This window comes from Ixodes scapularis, unplaced genomic scaffold (assembly GCF_016920785.2).
Source record: "Ixodes scapularis isolate PalLabHiFi unplaced genomic scaffold, ASM1692078v2 PGA_scaffold1__304_contigs__length_218370807, whole genome shotgun sequence".
Lineage (NCBI taxonomy): Eukaryota > Metazoa > Arthropoda > Arachnida > Ixodida > Ixodidae > Ixodes > Ixodes scapularis.
In genome coordinates, this window is record NW_024609846.1 from 5,009,427 (window position 1) to 5,031,552 (window position 22,126).

Genomic DNA, 22,126 nt, shown 5'->3' on the forward strand with positions numbered 1-22,126 from the left:
AACGTTGGCAGTCGCTCTAAGTCTCACAAGAGCGTCTCTCTAAATTTATTGCCCGAGTTTCGACCACATCTGCATTTTTCTTAAAGGAACCAAAAAAAAAAAAAAAAACGTTGTGCACTCACTAATTACTACTCAGGATCACTCCCTAACGTTAACACCTGAATGAACTTGGCTTTGCTCTTCTTTCTAGGCTATGGATGTCGCCATTAAATTCGAGAAATATGAGCATCGTTCATCCCCTCAACTCGGATCCAGAAGCGGCCACGTGGCCTGGTGCCCATCCTATGCCGCCAACGCTAATCATACCCCCACTCTGGGGCTGGAAAGAAAGAAAACGCGTCCTGAGCTCCAGGCATTGTTAGATTTCGACTATTCTCATCACCGCAGTCGTTGTACACAAGCCACTACCAACGTGTCCGCCGTGGCATTGATTGTTACGAGCCGAAGTCGAGTGCTCAGGCAGTTCTCGTGTCAAATCCATGAGCCGCTCTCGGCTGTCGTCAGGTGGGTGGTTCTGATCCCACAATTACAACATCAATCTTTGCGAAGGCAAAACTAAAATAAATTGTTTAATTTATCATCGCAATTTCATCGCGGCAAAGAAGCTTCTGAATCAGTTCACGCGCATACCTGTGCGAGTATACTTGGGCCAGACTAGGACCAGTGCGCCTCTAAAAGGTCATAAACATTCCTACCCGATATCGTTTTATGACCCCTTTGAACTTCGCGGGGTTGAAAATAAAAGCAACTGAGGGTTGCTGTTAACGAGTGATAAATATAATTGTCAAATTAGCACACCCAAACGGAGGAGGTAATTACTAAGTAATAAAAAATATTCTCTTAAGAAACACCTCCCCCCCCCCCCCCCCCGAAAAAGAAAAGAGAAAAAAGATAAAGAAGTGTGTGTGTGTGTGTGGGGGGGGGGGGGGGTTAGTTTTAATAACATACTGCGTTGTAAAGTTCCTCTTCCTCGTATCTTCAGCGCAAACCAAAAAGCGTGGACCCGGAAACTATGTTTGCAAAACACTCTCTCCAAAAAGCGCGCTTTCGTCGTGCCAGACGGTCACGCCATTTCTCACGACGATGCACTAATAATAATAATACGTCCCTTTTACATACTTGGCTTTCGCTTTGCTTGAACCTCCTGCAGCGTGCATTTTGCACCATCGTAATTCGATTTTCTCAGCAAGAAGAAATCGCAATGACCACAAGATTATAGTGTGATGACGTCGCGTGCATACCATGTTAAACAGTTCAGCTTTCGGGTGAAATGTGATGATTGCAACGCTAGCAATAGATGTCCGAATTGTAAAGTTGCGCAGTATTTATGGCAGTCTCGCGATGATATGCGGCAGCCGAGAGAAATGTTGGAGCGCATGACCATTCAAGCATAAGGTTCTAAAGTGAGGGCCCAAAACAAGTGCAGGTAAAACCGAATATAACATTAGCCTCCGGAGGCAGTATTTTGCGAAGTTTTAAGCTCATGCGATCTGATAAAATTTGCTTTATATTAAGATTTTAAGAATCTTTGTCTGTCCTTCGCGCTATTTATGCGCGTAAAATTAGGAATTTCATTGCATGCATCTTTGTGCATCTCTGTATGCAGTAAGGTGTTCTAAAAGGGATTGTTTAGAAAAATACCATTAATTATGTTTCTATTTTTGCACATTTCGTGTATTTGCATTCCAATCTATCATGTGAGCACAAAGTCCTTTTTAGCGTACCCTGCAACCTGATGTTTGAAACTACCAATCAGCGAACAAAAAACATGTCTCTGCAGATTCAAAAAGCTCGCGTAGTTTCCAGTATTGTCCTTCCGTGTCGGTCTCTAGGGGTTATGTGAACTTCATAAAGTGAAATTTATTGATCATTATAAAAATATATTTAAATACTAACTGAATATTTGACAACATAAATAAAGGGCCGACCACCCTAAAGCAATGCCCCCTAAATTATCTCAAAGGTGATCTGCCAATCTTTTTCGGCGTTTTTATCCTCGAAAGGCACGTTGTAAGTGATTTGGGACAGCCTTACACAGATTTCTGAATTCGAAGCTAATTCAAGTAGCTATGTGTTCCTCCCACATATAACTTCTCAAACATATAGAGGTCTGTTATTGCCACTTTTATGTGGTAAACCTTACTTGTATGTGTCTATGAGCTGGACAAAAACAAAGTACACAGGGGCGCGCGGCGGAACTATGACGATTACGCACGCAAACTGTCAGAACGTGTTCAATTAAGCAGCTGCCATGTCAAGTAGAACATGAAATACCACTTTGTTTTACTTAACCAGAAAGAACCTTGGAAAACGCTTAAGGTTCGCCTTTAAAAGTGGAACGTGATGGCGTTAACGGGCCTCGCTTGCATCGCCTCCTCATTCGCCATACAAGCGCGCCTCGCGTGGCCTAGTCAGGAGCGTGTCTGACTCGTAGCCGAAGGGTTGTGGCTTCGAATCTTCCCAAAAAATCTTAAATTGTTTTCTTTAAGGCAAAGGAATTACTTCATAGAATGAAATCATTTCAGATATACGGCGACCTTTAATTCGCATTACATGTCATGTTTTATTCACTTTAATTACACGCGTTATGTAACGTTTCACGTCAGCGTTGTGAGTTGTTTGAAATTCCTGCGCTAGGGCATATAGCTGTGACGTCATCACCCATCGACCAATCAGGATTTTCCAGTCACGCCACCGACATCGGCTTTTCCACGGCATGAGCTAATTAACGCTCTCGCGTTAAAATAATGAATTAGCGAGGGTGATGCTCACTTGTAAATTAAAGGACCGGAATCTTGTAAAGAACAAATTGCAACAGCCAGGCTATGGTAGCTCATCCTGTATAAGAAAATGTTCACCTGGGCCAGCGCTATTTTGGGCCAGATTCGGTCTGAGTGCGAAGGTGCGTATAAATTATTAGAGGGAACAATTTCAATTACTCCTTTCTGCATGATTAGTCGTGTGCATCGCGGTGCTCAGTGTAAACAATATTTTGTTAGAAAAACAGGACTTGTGATTGCCGCTCGTTGTTTCTATAAAAAATAGACTGAAAAGGATTGTCCTTAAACTTTCGTGACATTTGTTTTTATTAAATTTCATTGCTTCTAGTTCAGTTGTTTCGTCTTGATATATATATATATTGTGAAACCTATTACGTATACCATATTTCATGATATATATGGCCACGAGGTGCCCATTTCATGATCTTATGTGCTGTAATTATATTCGTTGTTCAAGGACACAATCACGATTACACTTTTAATTCTGCGACACAAGGTTGTACCAATCACGGGCATTTTATGGAACCTACCACACTTTGCGACATTTTATACCCTGTAAATAGATCATGCAGCTTGAACTTTAGAATTCCACTTAAACACGAAGAAATGACAAGAAAGGACGGTATAGTTCCAAATTTCAACCTGATTTATTTACAGGTATGTACCAACAAACTCTAAACTTTACTGTTGTGCTTAAACATTTTGATTCAGGTAAAATATATATAACTGGTAAACAAAGGGATGTTGAGTCGCATGAACACGACGCTATGCACGTTAATGTAGATTTTCTTCTAGTGTTCCGTCGAAATTAAATAACTTATTTTTATATTTTTGGTACCTGAAAACAAAACCGAATTGCACGGACGATGGAAGAAACTATGTAGTTAATCGTTTCACGGCGTAAATAGTGTATATTGCCAGAACAAGGTAGAAAAAATATTCTCAATTTAGCCGTTCGTACCGCTATTTTTTGTTCCCCGGAACTGAACCGGAATCGAACCGAAAGCCGTGAACCCGAACCGGAACCGAACCGATTAAAATTTCGGTTCGACACTCTGCATGTGATTGCTGAAGCGACAATGTAAGGTCCGAAAATTGCAAGTTACCATATACAGGATTTTTCTTTGTAAAGTCTAACCCCGTGGAGCAGGCCCTAAATACTCGCAACATTTATTTATACAAACTCAAGTTTTTGGGACACTTTCCGTGGGTGAAACAGCACCAAATAATCATATACATATCTGAAAATGTGGACAACATCAGCTTCCAACATTTGTTGAATTCCTCTGTCACACTTTGACAGATAAATATCACTTAAGATACGAGCCACGCTTGAACCTATTAAATTTCAGTTGTAAGTCGGCACACTGTCTGTGTATATACTCTTATACTCGTCCGTCGTTTGCGCTGAATTCTCGTTCCGAAAAGAAGAAGGTTGTGGTCATTCCATATATTCACCGATTGTCACATGGACTCAAAAAGGTGTGAACGTGGTTTTTTTCTGCCCGTAACAAACTAGGCCGATTGTGTTCCTTGGTGAAGCGACACAAAGGCAAAGAGAACCGAGGGAATGGTAACAGCTGCAACGTCAAGCACCGCATAAAATTCGTCACCTGCGTAAAAGGCACGGTTTACATGATCCCTTGCGTTTGCGGGATCCTATATTGGGCAAACGGGGCGAGGCCTGAACATCCGACACAGAGAACACCAAAGCACCTTGAAAGGGACTGCGTACTCGCATTTAGCGATTCACTGTCGAGATGTCGTGTGCGAACCGCGGTTCTCCACACCAAGACGAAACGCGTACAGAAATAAAAAAATTACAATGAATAACAAAAAAAAAAAAACTAACCATCTTGCGTGAGCCAACCTTCACTGACTCTAACGTACAGTGAGATTCATTTTCTGGTTCTTGGTTAGCACGTGGAGGGGGAGATGAAGAAGAAAGAAGTGCAAGCTCCACGTTGCGGCCTTTTCCCAAATGAACATAGTGCCAACTACACCTTCCAATAAAAATTCAGTTATTTAGTCAGCGCTTGTCGTGTGTAGTACTTCCTTTTGTCCCTGCAAATTTCGCGCAGTTTTCTTAGGATAAACTCATACAAACTTTCACAAATATCCATTTGACTAAGATACCCAATACTACAGTTTCCCCAGTACTTGTCTTTGACCTTTGACGTGTATTTTGTTTTGTTGTGTAATGGCACTTCTCGAGGGGATAGATGAGCAGGAAGGTAGATATAGTGCAATGCACTTGTTTTTGAACCGGTTTACTGGACTTGCGATTCTATGCGGCTTGGGAGCTTTCAATGTAGATGAACGTTCCTCAAGGGGCCATTTTATGATATTTTTTATCTTAATAAATGTTTATACATGTTTTTGAGATTATAGTTCCGATCATTTTAACTCACTGATATATGTTATCCACTTTATACGTAATCTGAATGTGATAGTGTCTTTAAATGTATAATGTATGGCTCTGAGCGAATTATAAACCTGATTTTACTGTTTTTTTATCGTCTGTCATGCGACAGTGATCCTCCAAAGGCTTCACTTTTTTAGACTTCATTGTTTACCAGATATTAACAAAATTATTACTGCATTGTTTCTGTACTCATTCATTGGTTGACTAACATAAATACTAATGTGTTATTCTGGTTATTCTATTTTTCTAGCATAAGACGTTCAGCTTGGAGGTCTACTCTAGCCCGTGTTTTTGAAGTCATCCATTTGAAGGTGTACTATGTGGACGCCTAAAATAATACTGACAGAACAGATCAGGTGTTTTCTGTTTTGAAGTTTTTGCAAGGGTCATTTGTTCGTTTTTGGGGAGCTCAGGTTTCACCACTATTAATAAGATTGCAAAGCCGTTTGAACAATGAACTGCCTGAATGGACGATACAATTTCTTTTCTTCGGTGAGTGACCTTGGGTTAAAGATACTTCACCCGGTGTGTTTTTGTAGGAAATAGGCGGGGTATATTGATATCGCGGCTTTGACATGTTTTTGATACGAGGCTTCACCTATTGTTGCCATCCTGTCGGCTATTTCTCGGGGTACGGTTTTATGTTACGAGCGTCAACAAAGGTTCGGATGATATTTACGTTGTTGAACGAAAGTTGTTGCTATATAACTTTTATGTATTTGACGTGTTTCGTTTTTAAGTTGTCTTTTATGGGTATTTGTTTCCTTGCAAATGTTGGCAAATTCCATCACGTAAAATTAAAAACAAACATAACGATTGAAGATAGAACTACAGCGTTTTAGGGTGACCGTAATTTTTTATATTACCACCAGTTTCAGAATGGCTGCTTGGTGAATCCACTTGCTTTATAGAATAAAAAGTTCCATAGGAGAACTTACCCATGCATTGCAACTCTCCTTATGCGAAGAACAAGTCGTCTGCTTCGTGCGCAGGGGTTGCGATGACGTCAGAACGACGCCGAGCTCCGATTGGCTCTGATTGAAAAGATAGTGGTTAGACAGTAAAGCTTGGTGCCTTGAGTTTTACCCACTATTGTTTTTCAAGCAGCCAGCAAGAGCTCGGCGTAATGGCATCATTGGAACTCCTGTGCAAGAAGAAGACGAACTTGCGCTCCGCAATGGCATTGAGACATTTGGATTATGGAAAACTATGAGCAAGTCTAGCATCATTTTATAAATTCATTTCAAATTTCATTCATGTTTACGCCAGAATTTGAATGTAAAAATTACGAACATGGAGCGAGTGTTCTTGCCGCATCATGAAAACACATGGTGTGGCAATTCCCAAGCAAGAATCGCGACGATAATACGCAATGCCCTGCATTTCCTAAGCTCTCAGTGACTGTATATTCTACTGTGTTGCAATAAAGAAACAACAACAAAAAAAAAACCCCGATGGCTAGGTTTCTACACCGAATTCCCAACTGAAACGTTTTCACGACGTCATTCAATACAAATGCAGCATTTTTGCAACGTCACGTCAAGGAAGGTCAGCGGCCTTTCACGAGATTTGCACGCAAAAACGTGAATTTCAGATATCTCTTCGGACATGTATAGATTCTTGCATACCCGCTTCAAAGCGAGATTCGGCTAAAGATATTAAGCTGTCGCTTGGACCGGTCGTTTTGTTATTCTAGGTGTTCATCGCGACCACGATATATGTGCAATAAACAAGCTTCTGATATACTGAAAGTTTTTAATTTTTTAACTGCAGTCACAAAGGACCATTAGTCTTCCGCACCTGGAAGGTCAATGTGTAAAAAAACAAAACATCTCCTTATCTGAACCAAGGACTCCTCTAGAACGTTCTGCCAATGAACGCACATGCACATATAGCAAATACCTTGCGGCGGTTCACGAAACTTGAAGGGAATCAATAGAGCTTCGATTAGCGTGGCACAACCTTCCAGCACGGCGTGAGAAGGAAGTGCTTCGTGGCAGTTAGCTTAAGTAAACGAGGGTTGCACAAAACGTCTTTCATGCAGAGTGAGGATGATACACTCAAAGTTTTTGTTTCAAACTAATATAAACACATCAGAAGTTACAAATAGTACGAACATATTACTGTTATTTTACACAAATGAATATGTGTGCGTATATACACATATATATAAGCTTTGTTGCGTGCGCGGTGAATAACAGACACCGATTTTAAGAAAGTTCCTAGTCATTTCTATTCAGCGCCAACTCGGCTGCTCCGAGGCAATTTACTGCTATACAGATCCCCTTTGTAGATGGATTTCGAACCCCGGCCGAGTTCCTCCACAATCGCACGAAGGCTTATTCCGGACCATATGTAGTGGTCTTTTAGGGGCGAAGCTCCTTAGGGGCTAGCCATATCCGTATGACCGTCCGATGTCCGGCGTCGGGGGCTCGTGCTGACGAGCACATGAGCACGTGCTCCCGTGCTCGTGCAGGGCAAAAAAAAATAAAAAAAAAAACCGCATCTCCACGTGGTAAATGATGTAGATTGGGGCGAAGCTCTGGTGGTGCTTGTCTGCGTAGACGGTGAGCTGCAGTATCCCGAGCCTTTCGTTCATTTTCATCCATGTCAGAAAGAGAATGCGTGATATAGAACGTGGTAATATACGCATTTGAGCATTTGACCGCAGCGTGACATGGATGAAAACAAACTAAAGGCTCGGCATGCTGCGGCTCAGCGTCTACGTAGACAAGCACCACCAGAGCTTCGCCCCATCTACATCATTCACCACGTGGAGATGCGGTTTTTGTTCCACGTGAACACAAAAGGTTCGCAGTCGGTCACAGCTGATACCAGAGCTTTGTTCGGTCATACCAATGATTTTCGTTCTTTTACTAAAAAATACAAAAAAAAGTATCTTGCAAAAGCGGGCAACAAGATAATCGCAATGTACGACGTTTGTAAGTAGAATAGAGTATGTATAACTTAATTTTATTTTTGTTTACATTTTGGGGTTTCACATTTTGGCGATCGCCACTGCGGTGGAGCTACTGTCGGTGCGGCGCATGCACAGACGCTTCACCTCATCCAAATCTGGATTCTCTGCATGCAGAGTGGCCACACCTGGTGTGGGCCAACTGCAGCTTATTGGAAAACACCATGTGAAGTGCGAGCAAAGCGACAAGCATAAGCGTGAGGCTGTAGCGCCAAAGCGTGAGACTTAGAGCGGTGGCGCCGAAGCGCAAGACTTACAGCGGTGGCACCAAAGCGCGAGACTTAGAGCGGTAGCTCACGCGATGTCAGCAGCTAATGACGTTTCAAGCGCGCGCCACGAGCAGCACCGACGGGACCGAGCTCCGGGCTCAAACAGAACAGCACGAGCCTGACAGCGTTCCACGGCATAGCAGGGCGGTCTCAGCAGAGCCCCCTCTTTATGTTCTTCTCAGTTTTTGTGTGATCAGTTTGTTGATTTGCATCGACGGACGTCTTTTCTGACCCCCCCCCCCCCCTTCAAAGCTGCCGGTTTGCGCTCGCACTGCGCGGACGTGCGCGCACGGATGCGCATGTATAGCCTTAGCTTCGCTTGCACCTAAAATGAAACAGACACTACATGGCTTGCAGTGACGTCACATCATCAGCCATTCTGGAGGCCTCCCGCAGCATACAGTCCGCAGAGTTTGTTTTTTTTCTCGGCAAAATAAGTAGCAAAGACCACCGATGACGTCACGTGCAAACCATGTTTTTGGTGTGTTTGAAAAGGAAAGAAACATACTTGTGTCGCGTAGGCTCAATTATAAGTTAAATTCTGGAGTTAAAAAGAAAGATGCTTAACAGCTTCAGAAATAGCAGAGTTCAACATAACTGAGAGAACCAGTTTTTTATAGGGATTTACAGTAATTCGTCAACAATAATTAAAAAAGTTGTGATATGAATAACTTCTCAGAACACTAGCTTGTAGCTGGTCAACTGGTTTAACCGTTTCTTATCTATATATACAGATTGTATGTGCGCAACTTCGTCACCATCAACATCCACATTATCATTACCATCCACGACCACGCATCGCCTGGCCGGGCAATGCGTAGCTCAGGCTAGAGTGCGCGGAACACAACTGCTCCGGGGCTTGGCCAGTTAAGCCGGTACATTTTATCGCACTACTCTATCTCTCTTACACATGGTGGAGATCGGCAACGGTCTTCCCGACGCTCTCCTCACTTAAAATTCTGGAGCTTCGCAACCGCAAGAAAATCGTCACCACTCCCGAATCCAACTCCGTGGTTTCCTCGGACAGCGGAAAGATGGCTACAACCGCAACTCAGAGAGCCGGCACTCAACTGGAGTCTGCCTTGACTGTGACATCCCGGAAACACGACCCCAGCGTTTTCGCTTGTGTCGGGGACGACGTCGTGAGTGACTGTTGATTGACGCATTCGAGTCAGCTAGCCGTCACAACCGCTGATACGACCAACTGAAGCTATCTAACGCAATTTTCTACCTGACAAACGTCGCCCAGACGTGGTTTATCAACCACGAGCTCGAGTTTGACACCCCGACTATATTCAAAACGGGGATGTTGGAAGTCTTCGGCAAGTCTTCAGCACGCAAACATGCCACCGAAAATAAGAAATGGCGCTGAACGCCAGGTTGCTTTATGTGTACAACAACATCAAAAAAAAAAAGAAGAAAGAAACCTACATCTCCTACCTTGAGGATAATCTCTCCCTCATCAAGCTTGCTGACAACGACATGACAGAACCGGACAAACTACGACATCTCCCAAAAAACATCGACGAAAAGGCCTTTCGCGTTCATCTCGTGATCGAACCAAACACACAGACACAATTCTCGGATGAGCGTCTTCGACGTCAAGAAGTGAAGACTCGTCGCGCTACATCCTCTTTCTCCGAGGTCACTAGAAACAACGCTTATACCATCGCAGCGTTACGTCGACCAACGCAGAGAGCCTTAGAAGTCTCATCCGCAAGATCGTGCACGATGAAATCACGTCCATCACGGCACCCTTTCGAGCGAGGTCTATTGAGTCATGCTTACTCAAACAAATAATCCAAGCAATAGTCGTAATAGCAAGGCAGCTTCTGCTACCACCTCGAACAACCTACCTTTAGGTCGCCGCACGTACGCCTGTACAATCATCTTGGCACAGCCATGGTCATAAACACTTTCTCAAACCCCCTTCAATTCGTACCTGAATGGGTTAATTGTGAACCGGCCTCTTTTGCCAACAACTGTTCAGTCTGCTACTACTGCGCCATCCCTGGGAACGTCCAACGGTACTGCCGTTGCCACCGCCAAGAGCAGGCAGCCAGCGATCACTTCAGCTCATCGCACTGGGCTCCTCACCGCACTTTTCATTCGCAGTCATTCACCGTCCTCGGGATTGCAACGACGTCCAAAGCGGAACACGTCATGAACCACTGGTCGTAGATCACCACCTACCCAAGGGAGATTTCGGTATGATTCCTGCTCATACCGGAGATCTTCAACACTCATATTGAAAATGAAACCGTAGTTCCCAGAAGCACATGTGCGACCGCCCAAGTTGCTTCAAGTCCACCTACACCACCGCAAAATATAATCGGCATTGAAATAGAGGGCCTTCCTCTAATGGCTTTAATTGACACAGGAGCCGCAGTCATGGGGCAAAATATTTGCCGCAAACTCAAGAAAGTTCTCATCCGATATACTGTACACCACTTAAGAAATGCATCGGGACAATGGGGGGGATCGGTGGCCGAGTGGGCTGAAGCGCACACCCAGCTCGCCGCGCGTGGAGCGAAAGCTCGCGCTGCAGAACCCAGGGATCCTGGGCTCGAGCCCCACCCCTGCCCGTTTCGATCTGGATGAGCATCGTACCGGCGTGCGGTCGTGTATCACTACTGCGTGAGCACGTTAAAGACCCCAGGTTAGCAGTCGTACTGCACTGGCAAAATTGCTCATCTACAGTGTAAACCAGTGTCGCCGCATCCTGGCAGACCAACCTTACACTGTATAAACACTAAACGTCCAATTTGACTTTTGACTTTTGCATCGGGACAAATAATTTCTCCTTGAGCAACGTGCACAACTCGCATTAATAATCATGGAAAGTACCATCACGATGAATATATTATTTCGCCTTTATGCAGTCATGATATTATTCTTGGCTGATATTTTTTGTCCGCAAGCAATGTTTTAATGAGTTGTGCCACGCCCGAGCTGTCATTAGAAACTGAGAGTTTGTTGAACCGTCTGACACAGACTCAAGTCAACGTTGCGCTGTAACCAGAGACCCCTCTAGTGCCAGCACGAATGTGTGTAATTATGTCAAGTACTCCTTAAAACGTCTACACTGGAGACGCTCTTGTAAAATCTGCGCCTGACATTATCTGAAAAAAGGGTATTGTCGTGCCTTGTGTGTCATCTCTTGGCCATTTTTCTAATCACATTTTAGCGGTTAACGTTCCAAATTTGAATATCGAAGTTCCGCAGTCTATGGTGGTTCCTATTGCCACTCCTTCGACGTACTTCAACTTGCTAGATGTCGCTATCCTCGACCATCCTACTGAAAAACGAGAGACCAGCAAGACTACTAAATTAGGCTCTATTATCAATACTGCCCTTTCTGACAACCAAAAAGCACTTGTTCTTTCTCTTATCGAGTCATCCCGACACGCATTCAACCCCCCGAAGGACGTTCTTGGTAAGGCTCCCAGTATTTACCAAACGATAGATATCGGCGACGCTCCCCCCGTACGGCACCCACCGAACCGCATTGATCCGATCGAAGGGCGCAAGATAGAAACAAAGGCAACATAAAGATTGAAACAAAATGTCAGGCGTACGTCGAACAGCCCCTGGCCCTCCCCTGTTGTTTTGTTTGGAAAGAAAGATGGATCATTTCGTGTGTGTGTCTTTTTATTTTTTTGTAGGTTATCGCAATCTCAACAACGTCAATCGAAAAGACAGCTATACAATGCCCCGTATGGATGGAACTTAAAACTCTCTGCAGGGAACAAAATATTCTTCTTCCTTGGAACAACGATCAGGATGCTGGCAGATGCCAGTGTCAGAATCAAGCAAACCAAAAACAGCCTTGGTGACACCCGACGGTCTTGTTGAATTAACGTCATGCCATTTGGCCTCTGTAACGCGCCGGCGACCTTTGAAAGAACGATCGACTCCACTCTCCGTGGCTTAAATTGGCGTATATGTCTTTGTTATCTTGATGATGTCATTATTTTTGGTACACACTTGAAGAACACCTCGTCCGGCGGCCAGAAGTTTTGTTTTGCATCACTGACGGGGGCTTACAACTAAATGCCAAAAACTTAAATTTTTCAGCTACTCAAGTAAAGTTCTAGGACATTTTGTTTCCTATAAAGGCATAAGACCCAATGCTGAAAGATTTAGAGCAGTTTCCTCGTTCCCCTACCCTGCAGACACAAAGCAACGTAAGAGCTTTTTTGAGTTTGTCTACTTATTTCGGTCGTTTTATCCGCGGCTTTGCAAATATTGCTTCTCCATTACATCAGCTTCTCTCCTCCAAAATCTCATTTAAAAGGACTACCGATTGTCAATTTTCCATCAAGACCCTTCGAACCGCATTGGCTTCTGTTCGGGTACTGAGACACCTCGACGGCAGCGCAGCAACTGAAATTCACACGGATGCCAGTGTTACCCGGTGGGTGCTGTACTGCTGCAAAATCATCCCACCAGTCGTGAATTTCATGGAAGTGCTTATGCTAGTCGTACCTTAAACAGACCTCAAACAAATGACACTGTAAGCGAACAAGACTGCTTGGCAATAGTACAGACCCTCGGACGGTTGAGACATTATTTGCACGTTCGTTCTTTTGCGATTCTTACGGACCATCATGCCTTATGTTCGTTATCCCCGATGATAAACATGTCTGGACGTCTAGGCAAATGGATCCTCCGCCTCGAAGAATATCAGTTCCCGATCATTCATAAAAGTTGACAAACGCACTTGGATGCCGACGTACTGTCTCAGTGCCCTCTTTCTCTAAGTTTCCGCACCGACGGCATCGACTACGATTTGTCTAGCGTCAGTTCCCTAACCCCAAAAACTCTCATCTCTGCCTAACACGTGGCCCTTAGAGTGCTAAGATAATTCGTAACCTTACTAGCTCAGTTGGAGACACCAAATGTTGTCAGTGGTCTCCTTTACAAACGACGTTATTTTCCTGACGGGGCAAGGCACCTACTTGATACCCCGAAACGGTTACTAGATACACTTCTCGCGTCTTTCAATGACCATCCCACGGCGGGCCACCTGGACACTTACAAGACCTACGCTCGCCTCTGGTTCTGTTGCTTCTGGCCCGGCATGTATCGGACGACCGAGAGGTACGAGGGGGGACCCAAAAGAAACCGAACTAATTCTTTTTTAAGCAGAGATTTTGCAGTACCGCGTTTTGCCGCCAGGAGTTGATAGAGCGAACATTGCTGAGTCATTAGGCCTAATTCCGTCCTCGAAGAAGGTTAGGACTAGTTGCGGCTGGGTTTATAGTGACAAGTGTTTCGTGTGGGCGTCGTTTTTGCAATGTCTGATTTCTGTGAACAGCGTGCTGCGGTTAAATTCTGTTTTTTGCTCGGAAAAAGTGGAACAGAAACTATTGAACTGTTAAAAACGGCGTACAAGGACGATTCCATGGGGAAAACTCAAGTGTTTGAGTGGTTTTCCCGTTTCAAGAATGGCGACATGCCAATTGATGACAAACCTCGTTCCGGTCGTCCTTCCACGGCACGAACACATGAAAACGTTGAAAAAATTCGTGCAATCATCAACGAAGATCGACGACGGACCATTGACGAAATTGTGGAGCTGTCGGGAGTGAGTTGGAGTTCATTGCAGCGAATTCTGACAGAATATTTGGGGATACAAAGGGTGGCTGCCAAATTCGTGCCACGACTGCTGACTGCTGAACAAAAGCAATGTCGCGTGGAAGCATGCTGTGCTTTGAAAGAAAAGTCCTGAAGTGACCCAAACTTTTTTTCAAAAGTTATTACAGGTGACGAAACTTGGTGCTATGGTTACGATCCTGAATCAAAGCAACAATCAAGCCAGTGGAAGACTTCAGGTTCGCCTCGCCCCAAGAAAGCTCGTTAGGTGAAATCAATCATCAAAACAATGCTGATTAGTTTTTTCGATGTGAAAGGAGTCGTCCATTCAGAGTTTGTTCCGCAGGGTCAGACAGTTAACCAGGCTTTCTACTTGGAGGTTTTGAAAATATTGCGCAACAGTGTGCGGCGGAAGCGGCCCGATTTGTGGAAGTCGGGTGACTGGTTTTTCCATCATGACAATGCCCCGGCTCACACTGCCTTGTCTGTACGACAATTCTTGACCAAAAATGGTATGACCCCTGTTCCTCACCCCCCATACTCACCCGACCTTGCCCCGTGCGACTTTTTTTTTGTTTCCTAGAATGAAAAGAGAAATGAAAGGAAAGCGTTTTGCTGACGTTGCTGAGGTGAAGAAAAAAACGACGGAGGCGCTGTCAAGCATCACAAAAGATGAATTCAAACAATGTTTCGACACATGGATTAAAAGATTAGACAAGTGTATTAGTGCAAGTGGACAGTACTTTGAAGGAGATTGAACGTTTGTACTTGAAATGGGAATAAATAAGTGCAAAAAAATTTAGTTCGGTTTCTTTTGGGTCCCCCCTCGTATGTGCAGTTGAACGTTTCTTGCCAACAACGAAAAACTTCGCGACACGTATCAGATGGACAGGTGATGCCCCAGTCTTCAACCTAGAGGCCATTCGACAGAGTAGGTACGAACCTCTGCGGACCACTTCTGAAGAGTTTGGCTGGCCACCGATGAATCGTGGTAGCCATAGACCATCTTACGAGGTTTGTCGAGATGGCTCTTCTTATCTCAGCTGCAGCGCAAGAAATAGCACGGTTCGTCCTTACCAACATAGCTTTACACCATGATGCACCACGATTTCCCCTCAGCGACCGGGGAACCCCGTTTCTTCTTTCTCCTCTTGTAAAAAACGTTTTTGCTGCTTCTAGAGTTACTCAGTAACTCACATCCGCCTACCACCCGCAAACAAATGGTCCTACCGAATGTTTCAGTTCAACCTTATCGGAAATGCTTGGCATGTATACCTTCAACGGCCAAACAAATCGACACTCCATTCTTTCTTTTCTTAGCTTCGCCTACAACACTCCTATTCAGTCGACCACGGGATTCTTTACGTTCTTTCTTGTTTACGGTCGGGACGTGTCCTGCACCATAGACAGCTTTTTTCCGTACACTGACAGCAACTCTCAACACTCCTTCGTCGCACGAACAGTTTGCAGAACCAAATAATGTTGTCAACTTGCCCACCTTCGCACCAATGACAACCTACAAAAAAAAAAAAAAAAAAAAAAAAACAGCGCTACGACGAAAATCGAACTTCCATCATATATCATCCAGGCGACCTCCTCATAATTTGAACACCCGTGCGTACGCCAAGACTACCTGAGAAGCTCCTCCACAAGTATCTTGAACCGTACACTGTACTTCAGCAAACATCCCCAGTCAATTACTCCCTGACCCCGCAAAGCCGTGAACCAATCGGCGCGGCCGGGCGCTACAAAAAGTTCATGTATGCCGCATGGAACCCTTCGTCCAGCGCTCCGAGAAGGGCGCAACTGCATCACCATACTATAGGACGGCCAGGAGGCCTCCATCTTCCACTACGGGGGAGGGGATGATATTGTAACAGAGCAACTTTTTCACCACCAACATTCACATTATCATTGCCATTAACAACTACGCTTCGCCCGCACGAGCGATGCGTGTCTCATGCTAGAGAGCTCGCGGGGCAGAACTGCTCCTTGGCTCGGCCAGCAAAACCGATGCTTTTTAGCACTGTGTTTTGTCTCAATTACAATATTCATAAGCGGCGTAATGTCAAAATATAGTATATAAAATTTATCAATTTCTCTAATTACTATATGAGTGCCGAAATTATTAATGGTAAAAGATAATAAAATAATGATTACAAACTAAACAACGCAGCAAGAAACAATTAGTTTACATGTTGGTCTTCGGGAATGTGATTTGCAGAGTTTTCAGCGTGAACAATGTGAAAACGAAAATATTCAGAGTTACCAGTTTTAGAGCGCAGCTCTTAGGCGCACGTTTCTGGCTTGAGCGGCGTCGGCGTAACCACGCGGTGCATGATGGGTAAATTTCCCCGCTAAATTTAGCGAAACAATTTCCCCGCTAAATCTAGCGGAAAATTTTACCCGCTAAGTTTAGCGGAAAAACTTCCCCGCTAAATTTAGAGGAAAAAATTCCGCACTAAATCTAGCGGGAACTTTTACCTGCTAAATTTAGCGGAACATTTTCCCCGCTAAATATAGCGGAAAAACTACCCCGCTAATTGTAGCGGAAAACTTTACCCGCTAAATTTAGCGGAAAACTTTACCCGCTAAATTTAGAGGAACATTTTCCCGCTAAATTTAGCGGAAAATTTTACCCGCTAAATTTAGCAGAAAATTTTTCACGTCAAATTCAACGAAAAAAATTCCGCACTAAATTTAGCGGAATGAATTCCCCGCTAAATTTAGCGTAAAATTTTCCCGCTAAACTTAACCGAAAATAATTCGCCGCTAGATCTAGCGGAAAAATTTCTCCGCCAAATCTAGCGGAAAACTTTCCCGCTAAATTTAGCTGGGGATTTTTTCCACTAAATTTAGCGGAAAATTTTCCCCTGAATGGGCAGCAAGCAGGAGAGGAGGAGGGGCATAGCCCCCTCTCCGTACGTTCCCCTCCTCCTCCTCAAGAGCTGCGCTCTAATTCCGCGTTACAGGGAGTTGCAAACGGCTTTCACTTTTTTAATAATATTTTTAAATAAGTCTGAATAATAAAGTTACTTTTTTTCGGTTTGAAAGAAACATTTACGCAGTAGAGGTTATATTTCGCTCGAAGATGCTTTAAAAATGGCAAACATACAGCCAAACATTTCTGCAAATACATCCGCACAGGTTGCCTCTAAAGTGCCATATTTTACATATTGATACATTTGTTTGAAGATGTTATTAATTTGTATGCTTTTCTGTAATATGTATTGAATGAAAAAAAATAACCTTGTAAAATACATTTTTATTAAATCAGTTCAAGGGAAGCTGAAACACGTCTTTGTATAAAAATTAGTTAGAGGCTAGTGGGGGCACTCGCTCGCTCAAGCAAAGGGGGCGCTGAAGTACCGCGTTTTCTAAAGCTCCTTCATGTTTGAAAAGTGTCACAAGGTGCGTCGATTCACAAGTCACGTGCAACGTGCAGCCATTGGGAAGATCATAGTGACACAGCGCAACACTGAGCTAGATTTCAGACGCCATATTCTTCCCAGAATTGGCGCGCGGCACGTGTTCGGAGCATTTCCACAACAATGAATGGCACCACTTTTCCCAGAATAGAGGGCCTTTAGCGCTTCCAACTATAAGAGTCAGGCCAACTCTGCCCAGCGGTCTGTCACCGCTGGGGAACCCCAAAGGTAATACACGCTTTCCTTGTTAAATTGGATTCCGGGAGTCGTACCTCCCTACGGGCAGCAGCAAGGCAATTCCTGCAAGGTTAATTCTAGCGCAGTTTTATGCCGTGAATCTGAATATCGAGTTAGTTTTGGTTCGAAGATGTAACTAAACGTCAGAAAACACGAAAAGCCTCCGGTAAGTCATGACGTAACAAAATGATCTTTCGCCCGCCAAAGTGCTTGTCGCTTGTGTGAGCAGTGCGTGCAATTGCAAGCTTGCCTGGTATATTCCGGCACACTGACACCAGTCGTGACGTTTTCCTCTGACTTTTCTTGAAAATCGCAGGAGTGCGCATGCGCAGCTTTCATTGGCGCTGGAGACGCGCGGGAGCGAAGATTGCCCTTTTATGACGTAACGCTCCGGGAAGGAAGGGCTTCGGCGGTACTTTGAGAATAATTTTCTGCAACCTCCATGCACCAAATTGAAAAATAATCTCGCGATTCGTGACTCTGGAGGCCAAAATGAGGACGATTAAGGTATCTTTACTCAAAAAAAGAACAACTTGAGCGTTTTTTTATAACTTTCGTAACGCGAATTCAGCGATACTTTGAAGAGTGAGCGATCTTCACGCAAAATAAATCTTCCGAAGGCAATCTTCGCAAAGCAAACCTTTTCGAGTTTGATAACGTCCGAAAATTAAAATAGCGGGCTGAAGAGATACTGACACATTTATAGCGCGAAAAGCGTAGACAGTCCGCCATTGGTTCAATGTAAGCTAAATAGTTTTGATTATATTTAGAATGTTCCTTCTTAGAGGCCGCCCTACAGTGTCCTTCAGCAATTCCCTCTCGCACTCTTTCTCCATCTCCTCCCGAAAGAACCGGGTCTTTTATTTAGTTCCTCCGCACAAAACTAAATCGTGTTCCCTTCTGTCCAACGTAACGGATGTATTGAGGGACGTTTGTCTTTCTTGTGGCTGCTCAACGGACTTACCTGTGTTGCCAAAGGCTGATTAACACATTTACCACCTCTTACGACCGGAGGGGCTAAACACCGAGTTTTAAGCCTCTTCTTACTGCATACAACAGGTGCAGACGGTCGAAGGCACTTACAGGAGGCTCAAAAACTGATTTTTAGCCTCTCCGGTCGTAAGCAGTCGCAAGTTTGTGTGTGAGCCAACCTTAAGAAAGGCTCGCAACCCACATGTATATTATTTCAAAACTTTGTAAAGTACGAAGTAGTTTTTTCAATAAAGAATACCCCTAAAACAGTATACAGTGGAGAAATAAAGACACACATTAAATTGAAGAGAGCAAAAAGGAAACAAAGTTTAACAATCTATAGCAACAATTTTGCAACTTGATGCAGATTTCGTAAGATGCAGTCCCTCAAACAAGATTTGCGACATTGATGCAATATCCAGAGCTTAAAAAGAGTACCTCAAAATAGGCTCATTGCGAGTTTCTAGGATCTGCTTTATTCTGCCGCGGGAGCTCCCACGAAAAGAAATATTCGCAACCCTAGAATATCAAGTTTCTCCTAGATTAGAAACAGAGTGACACCTCGGACAGTGCTGTTTCCGTCGCGCCGTGCAAAGAAGTAAAACATTTGCGAGCGCCTACAAAGGAACTCATAAAAGAGGTATTTGCGCCGACGTCAAGATAATTACGAAATGCAGATTGCAAGGGCAGTCCTTCACCGAGGGTGATCTGTGTATCGAGAAGAACAACTTTGACTGCTCAGAAATAGTCACAAAGGAGCTTCAGGAGCAGAAATACTCAATTATTTGCACTTCGGCTCTTGCAGGAAATTACTGCAAGCATGACAGACAAGCTATTTCGGAACATTGAAGACATTTTTTTTTTGTATGCCAATTCCCGCGGCCTGCGGATCTTCCGGTGGAGGGTTCGAATCCCGGCCGAGACGCCAGCGATCTGACGCACGCTTATTGCGGAGAAGGCTCCCTGTAACCGAGCTTTCGGTTTCATGTCAAACGATTCACGGGTGGTCCAAATTGATCGTCGGTCTTCCGCTTGGGCTGGCCAGATGGCCGTCGTTGGTTTGGCACGTAAAACCCCCAGATTTGACTTTCATGCCAACCTACGAAAATTCCGAAATACCAGCATAAAAGAAAGATTCCGTGCCGAAGAAGGAGAGTTTTAAATTAAATATATATAAATAGTAATTTGCACTAATATTCCCAGCTATTTGCAGGCTTCTAATACTGACGGGAGAGACCAAACGCCACGAAGGAAAAAAAAACTTTTTAAGCAGCTGCTGCATTTTCCAAGAAATATTTTAACATTTAAAAACGCATTAAGACATAAAACATGCGATGTCGAACGCTGTGGTAAGCTGGCAGTGTTTGACTGACCACCAAAATCAAGCCTGACAGGACTGGCGCGCTGATACATAAGATTTTCAAATTGGGAAATTCGATATTGCCATTTGTGAATGTAATATTCGGGTTTCTGACGCCCTTGAAAGAACACAACTCCCTAAGAAACTTGACACGAATGACAGATAGAAACCTAAAAACACGTTTTAGACATCAGTAACGACTGAACAAGGTTAATTATAGTTGCGTCAGCCCCGCAACTATAATTAACCTCCAACGTAATCTATAGAACACAATCTGATTGTCAGATTGTGTTCTATAGGTCAGATTGTGTTCTATAGGTAAAATATGTCAGAACAGATGCAAATCATTTTTTTTTAATTTCATATATGAGATTATATGATCACATAAGTTTTAATAGAATCATTCACAAACAGTGATGCCTTTTTAATATGGACCCCGCTAACATAGATACCCGGCTATATCGACAGAATTTTCCGGAATAAACTCGGTAAAAGCACTAATTTTTGTTATTTTTTTATGAACAACTCACATTGTGAACTTATGAACACTTCTGGGGGCACGTAGGTGTCGACAGTAACGAGACATCACTGCAATTCTTTTCATTAGGGTGTCTTCAAATTATCCTTATCACATGAAGCTTGAGTCACTAAGGCTCAATGCTGATCGGAGAGTGATGCGAGCTGTTATTCTAATGGTGAAAATTTGTAATATGGCGTCACCTTTATCTAGTACGCTTATCTAGTGAACCAGCGACAGTCATTTTGCACGCGGTAGCGAATTACCTGGAATCCCTTTAAACGTAGGATACATTTGAGCATTTACTCAAATTCCTTTTTCTTTTTAAATTAGGGGCAGCTCCGGGCGCAGGTAATGTAGCTAATTTGATCGCATATAAATACTTAAACTCTGAACAGCAAAAAATATCGATCCAAGCTCAATTCTCAGCATAAAAGGTATTTGATCATGAAGCAAATTAAGTGAACTGGGTGTTCTAAATGCAATATTCTAAAGCGATGACATCAAGATGATGACACAGCTGAAGTGATTGAGGGATGGCGCTTCCACTCCCTGTGTTACAACCGGCTCAGCTTAAACAAGGCTGGTGTTATACAGTGCTGGCAAGTCCTGGAGTCACTCTTAAGCTGCCCTTATATAGACGGCACTCCTTTTTCTCACCGCCGTACACCGCTCTGTACATATAAGTGGATTTATAACATTTGTTTATGTTTTCCATTTTGTCTGGAGGATCTCTTGAATATCGCCAAACGTTAACACACAGTCAAAACGTTACTCATATCTGTAAAAAAAAATTGTTTTGAGAAGTTTAGCTATTTAATACTCAGCAAATGCTGCATAAAATATACGCGGAATGCAGTAATTCCAGCTAACAGTAAGGCCTGAAAGTCAGGTGAAAATGTAAATAAATAAATTGCGTTTGTTTTACCAGACAGCACAGGAAACAGAATGGCATAATCGAGTGATTCCACGGAGCGTAATTTAGAGGAGATGAAAGGAAATTTGTGACATCTTCGCGAAAGTATCTGAATATTTCTCCTGAAGTGGTTGCTTCGTGACAAACTGAATTTTTAAGTAGCAGTGACATGCATTCAGCGATGAAATTGGCCGGTGCGCTTCTTGGTAGTAGAGCTTCAAACGTTTTCTTGATAACTATGATATGGTTGTGCAAGGGAATCCCCTGAGCTTTTTATGATATGCTCTACTTTAAGCTAATGCATGTTTTGTGAGAAATATTTTGAAATACATTGAACATGTAAATGGCTCAAGTTCCTTCTTCGCCTGTATCACTTGGTTTCTGCTTCCCCGCTGGATGCGGCAATGAATCACGTAGTGTGATTTTAGGCGTTATGCATACCCGGGCTAAGTTCCTTTTACACACATGTACTTCAGTAGGACCAGCCGAAAAGCAGCAACGCAGATCGGCTACCTCAATACGAACAGAAAAACAAAAAGAAGACGAAACCGCATTTTACATGTGAACAACAGAAACCATTGTACCTCATATGCTTGTAATAACCCGCGTGCCCGTTGCGAGCAGGACGAAGGCAATGCGAAACAAAA